At 38.7% G+C, this 12,687-nt stretch overlaps 1 protein-coding gene across 3 annotated transcripts in view; it reads left to right on the forward strand.

Annotated features, from left to right (window-relative positions):
- Positions 1 to 12,687, forward strand: part of TMEM132C (transmembrane protein 132C) — a 180,207-nt gene that overhangs the window by 114,452 nt on the left and 53,068 nt on the right. The window lies entirely within an intron of this gene.

Below are 12,687 nucleotides of genomic sequence, written 5' to 3' on the forward strand. Positions count from 1 at the left end.
TTGAACATTTCTTCACCTCAATCATCCCTGCTAAGTATTATGATTACAGGAAAGGAATCCTTAATATCCCTGTTACATGTGGAGCATTTTATTAACTCAGAAAGACAGTTGGAGTTGGCTTTTTTTTTTTTTTTTCCCCCGGAAGATACAGTAAAACTTGATGGGTAATTTTGTAAATGAAGACAGTAAACAGATGCTGAAGATGATAATGTCTGAGTGGTTTTGTTGTTTCTATGAAAACTTAGTTACACTCAGTTTAGATTAATTTTTCATTGTCTACTGTTAAATGAGAATTGCTTACACGGCTGCTTCAAATGGAACCTTGATTGCTTTTCAGCTACCACCAAAACCATAAAAGACAAAAAAAACCCACACAATCAAACACATAAAAACGTTCACGAGCAGTGATACAATAAATTTGTGCTATAGTGCATTTTAATTTGATAAATTAAAGTTTTCCTATGCTACAGTTTGTGAGAAAAGCATATACATTCGGCATTTAAATTCAGTACTGTGTTAAATAGCAGTAAAAGTAATTCTGGCTGCTACTGGGAACTTTTGGTGTGATATTATGAAAGTCTCCAGAAGTCTGAGTAGTAACGTGGGAGAAATGAAACAAAATGTCTGCATGGTGAAGGAAATACAAAGATAGTCACGCCTTTGCAAATGTTGTTCAAGAGCATGGAAGGAAAGGCTCCTTGAGGTCCTGGCACTGAAGTGAGAGCTAGGTCCCATTTCTAACTGCTGCAGATAATCTGTGAGATATGGTAAAAATCATCCACCTTCTCTGCAACTCATTTTTCCATTTATAAATAGAACTAATAAACCTCCTTTCCTTATTTTTTGGATTTGTTTTGTCTGTGTGAGGCCACAAGGCCTCTGACTATGTGAAGCCATCCTTTACTATCTATCTAACACACCACTTAGCACAACAGTGTGCCAGTATTCCGTGGAATACTGTGAAAGGAAAGCGAGCAGAATAGTTTCAAAGAGTTTAAGCCATAATTCAGTCCTGCTTTGAAGTACTTTAAAGGCATTTAAAGTTTCTGCTGACTCTCTGCGTATGGATGATTTCACCCAAGATGGATAGATATTTCTTTGAGTCTCAGATAGTGGACAGGATCTATTCTTTGTGAGTTCACAGGATGATCAGGCAAGCGTGAATGAAGGTCATTTGTTTTGTTTATTCAATCATACACTTAATAATACTTGAATCCTCTTATGACCTTCTACAGAATTCTGTTTTGCCGTGTCAGGAAATGCAACTGGAAATAAAAATTTTGAGAAATATATTGCTGGGATTTAAAATTGTAACTTTGATTTGCTAGACAACATGTATTTTTGCAGCCTTAATATTTTTGAAACGTTTATCATCACCCAATTCTTCATAGATACGTTTTAGAATGTTTCTAAATATACCTTTTTCCCTTTGCAGTACTTCACACCATGAAAAGCATTGCGCAGGAACAGCAATCACTGCCTTTTAAACAAATTGATGTTTCAAAGTTCACTGCAGAGTCTTTTTTTTATAGCTTCTTCACCCAAAAACGTTCAACTCAGATGGTGCCGATATGTCTTCAAGGAGCTCCTGTTTTTCTTCTGTTGAACCATTTCTCTTAACAGGTTTAATAAAAGGACAGGCAAGATAAATGAGTGGTGTGAGATCATACGGTTAGCCCATGACCCTGGAAAGGGCTTTGACACAGACTCTTAACACCAGAGCACATGGTGCTAACGTAAGGAAGCAGCACGCAGCTAGCAAGCATGGTTGGTGTTTAACCCAGAGCCTTGAAGTAGGGAGAGAGAAGGGAGCAGTAGGTAAGCAAGGAGAAATTATTTGTAAGTCGACCATCAGATCTGAATACCCTCCAGCAATATTTTCCTGTATGAAAAGGGCTGATATTACCTAGTTAATATTCATAGCAGTTTGATGGTAGATCTTGGCTAACTGAGAGTAACATAAATCTAAAAAAGGAAAGGAAGCAGATGTAATGTGAGCTTGACAAACTCAGCCCGACCAACAGGTTTTTTGCATCTCTATTATTTCCTTCTGTATGTGTACATAAACACGGAGCATTTCATCCACAAGTTCAGTTTTCTTATTTCTTTGGCATGTCATAGATATGTTTGTGCTTGCCAGTAAATTGCGTCAGTAGTTCTGTTGGCACAGGAAGAACATGGAAGTAGTGTATGTTAATTTAATATAGCCAGCTAAAATATTCTGTTTTATCTCTTTACTTTTTTTGTCCATTTCATCAAGACATTCTCATTTTGTGTACAAGACCATCACCGAGAGGAACTGAATCAGAATCCACTGATGTAAGAAAATAATGTCAATTTGCCCCGTGTGACATTTGCTGATGATGAAGATATGACCTCTAATAGCCAAGAGCAAGTCTTACTGCCCAGTATTGCCTTAGACAAGATTTTGTCTTCATTTTCATATATTTGAAGATCAGTATTCCTGTAATTCCCTTTTTCTCTATTCAAAACGCTCCATCTGCTTTGGGAAACCCTTTAAATTAGTCATAAAGGCCAATTCTCTTTATAGATATAATGGAATAACATGAGCAGCCTATCTATAAAATTAAAAGCAACTTCCCAACAAAATGTGCTTTTTGGAAGTGCTGGCAATACTGTTGAATTTTTTTAAGAAAATATTTCTCTATTTTCAAAAATCATTTGAAGTGAATGGTGTAATAGACTCAGGCCATCCCATCTGGAATGTACTAACCTCTTTCTTTTGGTACAAACTGTGTATTCTACAGTCAGCAACAGTACAATATTTGCAGCAATTTATAACCCACGCTTGACAGTTCTGTATGCACCATATGGGCTAAGCACTGCTCCCTCACCAGAGCAGCACAGTTGAACACCCCTGGAAATTCCAATCTTAATGTCAACTTACTCTACAGAGATTTTTTGTCTCTGCATTAGTCTGAATTTCTTATCTCTGAAATTCAAAGATTTTGTTCAGTGAGTTTAGTAACAGCACCGGTATTTTGTGATAAGGAGGCACCATGCTGAGCAGGGTGCTTTGAGTGACCTGAGGGAAGCTACAACTCAGTTATTTCCTGGTGACCAAAGACTTTGGACACAAGCATTTTTTCTTTCTGTGGCCAAATGTGACCAACTACTCGGCCATAGATGTTCTTGAAAACTGTTGAGAAAATCCCAGTGCAAGGGAAGGAATACTATTGTCCAGTCCTTTGCAGTCTGACATTAAATACTTGGCCAAGTGACACTGAAGCATATGCCTTGTCACAAATGAAAGTGCAGACAAACGTGTGGAGCAGAGAAGAATCAGAATGTGACCCTAGTTCGTTAAATTAGGAGGAGGAGAGGGACAACAGAAGTAAAACCCATCTCATATGTAGTGCAGCCAGGTCAGCTCCAGGAGCAGAGCGTTACAGTTGGTGGAATATTCAATAGTAGCTCTCTGCTGGTCAAAAAGGTCGTCTCTTGGTTTGCCTTGGGCATCAGAAAATACTTTGAACTTGCTGTGGTTTCTGTAAGCTGCTGCTGCTAGAGAGCGTGCCTGAGGGTATGAGAAAGGTGACAATGAAACAGCAGTCCAACTGCCATCAAAATCAGAAGCAGAACGCCAGTCGACTTGAGTGAAAGGAAGGTCAGGACAAAAGTGTTGCATGTAACATATTTCAGTGTTGTCATCATTCTGATTTTTCAGACACAGGAGAATGGTTACCAGTATTCACTGTACAGCTCCATGAGTTTTCAGAGATGTTGACACAAGTTTTAAAGGATGGATCATTTCCTGCACACTGTGGTTTCTGTACTTAAAGAAAAAGTGCTGCATGCTGAGGGGAATAATAATGTGTCCATGATTCACTCCTTTTATAATCTTGTTCTGAAGAGGATGCAACTGACAGATTGCTACCACAGGAAAATCAAATTAGATTAAGGATCTGTGGTTGGAAGAGGCTGGAAGGTGCAAAGTCTGTTATATTTGTGCTGGTCATTTCCAAGACCGCTCCATCTAGTTGGCTGTCATCCTTCCCAATTTTTTACATTTTCAGTGTTGCTCCTGCAGGCCTGCTTTACCAAGTAAGACTCCATGCCAGTGTTCCTGATTTTATTTGCATATAACCATGACTGTGTTTTCCCATTGACAGCTCAGAGTAGAGCATGGCACGGTTTGCGCTGACAAAATAATGCTTGTCTTTAAGAGTTGTCTCTTATCTGACACTCACACAGCTATGGAGTCAGTTCTGCCGGTGTTTTCATACAGGAACAATTAACAAGTATAAGAAGGTTTCCCTAGCATGCATACAAAGGTGTAAATGCAATGGAATTATCACAATTTAACATGAACTGTTGTGGCTCAGCAGTACTTTAGCAACAAGGCTCTTTGTGCTCTCTGATGTGAGGTTATGGCAGGAATTGTTAATGCTATCTGTAATTCTTTCAGTGTTTGCTGGCATCAAGCGTTTGCTTCCTGCAAAATAATTTGAGGCAAACTTATAAGGGGGCAAACAGGGACAAGGGTTATTAGCACAATTTGAGATCTAGAGTTTTTGTTGACAGACTGTTACCTAGTAGTTACTACTGATCCAAATTCCAACCTGTTCATAAAACGAAATGAACTTTTATACACAAAATTCACACTGATTCAGTTCTATTCTGATTCAGACCATCAATAATTTAATGCACATAGTAGGATGTGAGCACTTCTTTGGTAACAAACTTTGCCCTTAGAAAACTGGCAAAGAACCTGAGCCCATGGCACTCTTACTCCTGCAAATCTCATCAAGCTTAATCTCCTCCAGCAAAGACCTTCCAAGAGAACACTGTGAATCTGATGATGCAAGCCCTTGTGAGGATTTCCCTGTAGGACTGAATTTCTACTCTTTACCTGTTTCTTTTTCACTTAGAAAGAACTCTTAATTTTAGTTTTAGAATGAAGCTTGTTGGACTTGTCTACTGGTGGGATTGCAGCAGCAGGAGGAAGCCTATATGTGAATGTGAGCTCAGAAATGAGTCAGCAGACATTCTTCACCCTCCAGTCTGACTGTCTGCGTTCAACTCTGGTATTCAGATTTCAGTGGGACAAAGTCACGCAATGATGCATTTCGTCCCATGTGACTGCAAATAATTAATTTCCTCTACTTCATCTCATACATCCCAAATAGTTCTATTTCAGACCTGTGTCGCCATCAGTCCTTTGAAAACTGGCTGTGATTGTGACAGTGACATTATCTTAAACTGAAGCATTCCCCGTGAACTCGTGCTTCTTCGTGCTCCTTCTCATCTCACATGGGTTTTTACACACTCTAATCCCACATGCATGCACTGTCTGTTCAGCTGAGATTGGCTGTTTTTGCATTAGTCAGAGTCTTGGAAACTGGTCTTTCATCAGTCTAATTCTACCTCTCTGATCAAGTGAAGCGTCGAAAGTCAGCAAAGAGCAGGAGTGGTGACTAATGTTGCTGCAGATTTCAATACCAAAGGGAAGGTTTACTCTTTAGAATCTTTCTTCCTTCTTCTTGACAGTGTCCTCTGAATCTTGTTTGTATAATAACAGATAAACCTATTTTGATTCACCTAGTGCAGTAAGGCGTAGAAAAAGAAAATATAAAAAGGCAGTAATTGTTGCTTGGAAAAACTCGCATTATATTTAAAAATCTTCACCTTAGGCTGTGAGACAAATACATAACTATATGGTGCATGGAGAGATTCTATGCTAGACTCTTGTTTATTGCTTTCCATTATGAAAAACTAACTGCTGTTCAGTGTTCTGACACCATGCAGCTCACAATTCCTCCAAGCACTCCTACACCCTTCCTAAGGACCAAGTTAAAATGAAAATCTTTTACTAGCAATGGAAAGTCACCTTTATGAAGCACGATGTTTCTCAAAAACCTGATCCAAATTCAATATGGAAAGGAAGTGGGTTTTTTTTTGCTTTGAATCAGAGCCTAATTTAGAAACTTTGAAACCTGGACTTCCCAACAAATTGGGCTTAGCTGTTTTCTAATTGAGGTACAGTAGGGAAAAAACAGGTTTGAAAAGAACCAGAGATGTCAGAGTCATCACTTCAAAGTTGCTCTTGGAGTTTATCTGTAAGTGTTTTGTCAATCGAGTAGGCACTTGCTTTTCTCACAGGCCATTTAACATTAGGATTGAGTCTCCTTCATTTGTCTTCTTGAAATATTGAGGACACATTGCTCTTCGTGTGCCTGACAGTCAGACAGGAACGTCTGCACTCTGCCTGAAAACTGATGTCTGCTATCAGCTCTTTAGCTACAAATACAAATATTCAGTTGTTGCCCAATGAAATATTTTAAAACTAGCATCTTCAAGAAACTTCAGTGAACATTTTGCTCTGCTACAATAGCAAATATTTTCTGTATTTTCCTTCTTTCTCATTCTATTAAATGGGGCTGCCAAAGATCAAAGATCCAGGGCTTTTTTCTCCATGCAAAAATGCTGAACCTAGACCTTAAGTCTCCATTCTGCAGGTGACATCTTCATTAGTAGAAGAGAATGACTTTGTTTAGTTTTAGCTTCACCCTGACATCAGACTTCTTCTGCCCCAGAACTTTTCTTTCTGCAAAGCAATTTTCTTCACATGTTCTGTGAAGAGAATTTCAACTTGCTTGTGGAATACAGAATGTTAAAAAAAGACAAAACAAAACAGCACACTTTTTTGATAGAAGCTGATGATCACTGTTTTCATGTGACAATGTGGGGGAGAAGCTAATGGTAAATACATTCAATAACCTCAATAGGGTGAACATGAGGAGGAAGAAAAATATAAATATCCAGAATGAAAGGATGAATTTTCTGGGAGTTATGCTGAATTATGCAGATATCCAATCAGAGCTAGTTGGTGTGATCTCAAAGCTATCAGCCCTGGCTTTTAAACAACTCCTTAAAAATGTTAATTGCACATCATAGGCGTTTAAGCAATGACATTTTTGCCACTGAATGTCATGGGGACATTTTTCCTTTTATTATCCTTGAACAAGAGAAATGAAGTACTATAGTTAGCCACCAAATAACAGTATCATGAAATCTAATGGATCTACCTCTAATATTGATATTGGTTTAGCTTTTAATAAGCTTCCTTAGAGCTATGGATGGTTTGGAAGGCAGCGTTGTTAAGCTTTGCTTTATGAACTGTAAAATAAAAGTTTGTTCATCAGATTTCCAGAGCTATAGATGCTGAAAGCCCTAGGGTCTATGATTTTTGTACCTCTGAATAAGAGCTGATTTATAACTGCAGAATTGATCAAATTTTTGTCCAGTCCCTGCTGGGTCTTTACTAACATCAGAGCAGGTTTGGGAAGCTGCATAATGTGCACTGAGGGGTATTGAACACGTATTCTGCCTAGATTTCTGAACTTTTAAAAATAATCATGATGCACAGGCCAGCTTGATGATGCCAAAATTGTGAATTGGGGTTAGGAGGCTTAATGTGAACAGCATTTTCAAATCTGCCCTCCTGTTCTTCACACTTTCCCATGCACAGCCTTGGTTTTACAGTGCTTGTTGCAGTTTTCTTCTATAAACTCAATGCACTGCAACAAAGCTATGCCAAGAGATAAATAAAATGTTTCTTTGCAGGTTTGACCTTGCAAGGTCATACTGCATAACTGTAATCAACAGAGTCTGAAAGAGAGCAACATATTACTCATCATTGTGGTGGTAACTTTTGGACACAGAGTGGACCAGCCTTTGCTATTATCCAGGGCAGTGCCCTCAACAGTAAGCATATCTACAGATAATTAATAGAACTGAATTAGGCCACTGCCTAGCTCTCCTGCTCTGTCAATTTTCACCTATGGAATTCCTTCAATTTATGTGGTGCTTCACCTGATACATGCTATTATAGCTGAGTTCAATATTTATCTTACTATCGATGCTTAGACTTTTCCTTAGACTACTTTGGATTTCTGCTAATTTTATTTTACCTTAGCATGGTAGAGGATGCATGAGCAGCATACATCACTGAAGAGGATTTACAAGGTAAGAGTAGGATGGAAATAGCTCAGCTTGTATTCTGCAAATACTAATAAGGGGAACAATATGGTCTGACACATGAGATATGGTATATTCCTGCTGCAGACTCCTCCTTAGTGAAGCTTGCAAAAATATATTGACTTTCAAGAAATAAAACTACTTCTCCACCTTCCCCAGGCTGATATTTTCTAGCTCTAGACTGTACACAGTATTATTCAATTCCCTGCAGCTTCTAGTCTGAGGGACTCTGCACAAACTGAATTTGCTCTGTGATGAAATTGCATCTGTTGAGTTTATTTCTCAGAGGATGTGGTTCATTTCAAGATCTTTTACTCTATTCAGGCAGCTTCACAGGCACCTGGAAAAGCTCTTCAGCTAAATTGGAGGTCTCTCTGGATAGCTGCCACTGAACAGTTGTTGATCACTGCTTCTGAGATGAAAAATCCCTTTACCTTCTTCATGCTCTTGAATTAGAAAAGCTGCAGTCGTGCCCAAATGGAGTGTAGGGAAGGAAATGGGGCAATCGCTTGCAAACTTGGGGCTTTTCATTGTCCCCTGACCTTTGCCTGCGTCCATCGTTTGGAAAATTAATTTGCTTTATCCTTTGGTTATTTATTTAATTGCTTCACCACATTTGACACTTAATTATTTGTTGTTTTCCTTTTTATTATGCCATTAAATGCATGCTTCCTTTACATCCCTTTATACCCTTAATGTGTAAAAAATGCAGATATTTTTATCAGCTTAACCTGCCTGATAGACTGTTAACTTGGCAAGTGTTTTTTACCAGGATGCATGTGCAAATATGTAGTTGAAAAAGAACGGGGAGCTGTATGCCCAAATATTTTTTGTATTTCAAGCACAGCTCAGCAGCAGCTATGCTAGCAAAGCAGAACAAAATTCCCACAGGAACTGGTATCTGAAGACATCTGACTTCTAACTCAGATGTGTGTATCAAACATCTGATCTACCTAAACTGTTACTTATAAAGAAATGTGATTTGTGTTGCAACCAGATTCATAATGCACTTCCAACTACAAAACAGATGTGAATGCCTAATATACACACATCTACACAAGCAATACCTGGAGGCATGTTTTGCACAGCAATCAGCATTTTGGCTATCTTGTTTTCTTTGATCAATGCATCATTTGAGGGCATAACAGATTACATGTCTTCCACATGGTCCAGCATTAGTAACTATCTGATGAAGAAAGCAACTGCTAATGTCAACAGCAACTGACACATCTTCATTGGACAGGATAGCTTTTTAGGAGCTACTCCAGGAACCAGATCTCTCTACATCTTTTTGCCATTTGGATCAGATTTTCAAAAATTCCCTGCTAGTTTTGGGTACCCTGATTGTTTTTAACTCTCTCCAGAGACTTTACCACTTAGAAGTCCATGCCCAAGAAGTTGGTGCTCTGTTTCTGACTCCTGCTGTATTGTGGTGTCTGCTAATAGGAGTTGGCATGAGTGATGGACAAAAGCAGTGACTTGTATGTGGATTTAGTTTGTGCAGTATTCTGTTCTGTATCGATTGCAGCAGCACTGTCCCATGTAAATGGAATACAAACACATGCACACCAGCTATTTGTTAGTAGAAAATCCTTCCTTCTGGCTGCTGCCAAACTACTAAACTAAGCAATTAGAAGTGAATGCTAAAATGTGCTTTTGTGTATTTGATGCTTTTAGAAGGCTGAAAGAGCCGTACAATGTAATGCTGATGATCAGGATTCTGACTTCCTTGCTCCATATGAAGGTAGTAAATTTGCAGTGAATCCCTCTGAAAATTTATGTTCAGAATCTCCTTTCCAATGATGTCCTCTGCAATAATTTCAGTGCTTTAACTGATCTCAGAAAGAGGAAAATCCTGTTTACTTACAGGGGTTCTGGAGAGGTTCCAGGACTGAGTAAATACTAAATAGAAAACATCCTTCTCGAAGGCAGGAAGAGATGGTGAATCACACAGAAAGCTTATTTCTTGACCAATCTGCCTGCATATTTATTTTTCCAAAATTATAATGAAGACATTAGCAGACTAAAACCCTTTGGAAACAGAATGGAAAATGAAATAGAAGTGGGAGATGATGGTAGCTCAGTCCTGGGGTATTTGCATGTTGCCTTTATATGATGGCAGCAGTCTGAGGTGGAGGGTCATACACCCTTTGGGAGAAGGGAAAATCAATCTCGTGTACCTTGTGACTGGGTGTGATGTAGTATCAGAGAAAACTAATGAGACTGCAGTATATATTAGTGATTAGTGACTCTAAAAAAATGCTCTGCTAAGAAGGAAGAAATTGATGAGTTATTGTGATCAGGTCAGGTCTTCATTCTCTGGGGACTGTCTCATTCAGCTTTCTGCTTGGCCATGAGAGGGGAATTTCTTCCTCTCTATACTCTGATTAACAACGTGACCCAGCTGCATTTCAGCAGCTAAGGATGTCACTATCATGTGGAGCTCTCAGCATAGTGCAGAAATTCAACCACATGAATGGTCTTCTGCCTCTGTCCTATATGAACCCAACTGAGATCATGGGGCTCAGTATCACAGTTATAAAGGCATTATACTTAGGTACCTGAAGTGGCAGACATACGTTTTTTTTTCTGTTTTTTTTTTTCTTTAAAGCTCTGTGATGCCTAATTCCTATCGATTTTATTTTGGCTTTAAGGATCTGTATCTTAGTATCTTGCCTGAGGTCATTAAAGAACCCCGTGGAAGAGCTGGGAAATGAAATAAGATTTCCCGTCTCAGACCAATCCCTTAATCAAAAAGCTGTTTTATATCACAGTTTATGACAAGAAAGCTAAGAAACCTTATTAACTAATCAAGATCTTATCTGGACTGTATGAAGAAATCAAGTACAGCTTTTTATCATCTGTTTAAATATTTGCATGCATATTTTGTTACGTTGTCCTAGAGTTTGTGAAGTTATACCTCAGATATTTTCCTTCAAAGAGCTTCATGATACTTTTAATGTGGCAGTTTTCCATGAAATACTGTCCTCCCTGTCTGTAAATTCCCAACATAGATCATCCTTTTTTTTCTCCTCTGCTAGTTTTTATGGTTTAAGGAAGAAAGCTAGGGTAATATTGCAAATAAGAAATTTAAACTTTGTTTTGCCTGCAATAGTTGACATTCTTCTTTAATTACTACATGCTTTATACAGTTTTGCAAAGAGGATTACCTTTGTAACAGCTCTACTGAAAGAAGCTGATACTAAGCATTTTGTCCTCCATTTGCTGATCAGACCTTTCGGAATAGGAATGGATGGCTGAAGGTCATAGTGGTAGATATTACAGCACTTCACTCATAGGTGACTAATTCAATGGGACCTGGGTTGCTAATGACCCAGCCTTTGTTAGAGCTGAGCACTGACTGTGAAGGTGAATTGATGTGTACAGAGCTGTGTGCATAATTTCATCATCTTTAAAATCATCCTAAGTCACGTTCCAGATCAGGTTCTAAACTCTGTGTTCCGTTACAATTTTAGTTAAACTGCTGTAATTCATTACCAAATATGTTTAGGAGGAGTGCAGGAGGAGCAAGAAGTTGAAATTGAAGAAAGCAGGAATGCATGTTTTACTCCATTCCAGACTATTCCAAGATGGGAAGAAGCATTCACAGGCTGAAGTACAGATCATTCTTGGTCCAGTCTGGCCATTGGCTTCTGATGAGGGCTTGACTCTGCTCATGGTAGTAACATGCACTAATTTTAGTGAAGACTAGGATGTGCAGTATAACTATGGGGAAATGGGGTTTATAATCTTTTCAATTTTTTATGTCATTTACTAAGTGCATTAAGATGTCACTGTCAAACTGGGCAGCATTAAAAAGGAAAAGAGTTGCTAAATTTTCAGGAGGTCAAAATAGTCTTGGTCCTCTAAGGACTGTCAGTGAAAATCTGTTGGAATAAAGGATGTCTAAAAAATGTTTTTAATCTAGGCTTTTAAAAATTTCTCTTTTGAGAGCCCCCATAATAAATCAAGAATATTGATTTAGCCTACAGCAGTCTTAAGATTCACTTATTTAAGAGCTGAAACTGCTCTATTACTCAGAGCAATAACCCAACTCTGAAATCTCTCATCAGAGACTGCTGGTCCACACATGTAGACAGGCATTCAACAAAGATTCCCATTCGTGTATGGATCTTACATCAGATGAGGACTCTACACTGCTTTTTGATTTTGAAGCAGTTATCTTCTTTCCTTCTCCCACTGCACCCTGAAAGCCTTGGTAGCACTGGGCCTTCTGGGCTGAGCTGAGCACTGCCATATGAGCCCAGCACAAGCCATTTCAGCACCCACATATTGAACACCATTCCACTTCACACCAGACCTTTGCAAGGAAACAAAACCTGTGTTTCATTCTAGCACTGCCTATGTTCTACCTTATGTGTGGCTCGTGTATCCCATGTTGAAGAGACTTAAATGTAGTCAAGTCTGGATACGGCCAGACTTGAGTTCCTGTGGAAAGAAGATGTCCTTCCAAAAGAAAATATATCTCAAGGTGTTGAAGGTTTGGATGACTCATAGTTTTAAAGAAATGGTTATTGTCATGCTCAAAAATATTTTAAAATCACGAATATGGTTAAATTTACTCTAGCTGATAGCAAAAGGGTGTGTTCTGTCAATACAGCTAGCAAGAGCTGGTGAGTTCCATGAGTTTCTCCCAGTGTTTATTCTGTTTTGCTTTTAATGCAT

Source organism: Tympanuchus pallidicinctus, unplaced genomic scaffold (assembly GCF_026119805.1).
Source record: "Tympanuchus pallidicinctus isolate F22 unplaced genomic scaffold, pur_lepc_1.0 scaffold28, whole genome shotgun sequence".
Lineage (NCBI taxonomy): Eukaryota > Metazoa > Chordata > Aves > Galliformes > Phasianidae > Tympanuchus > Tympanuchus pallidicinctus.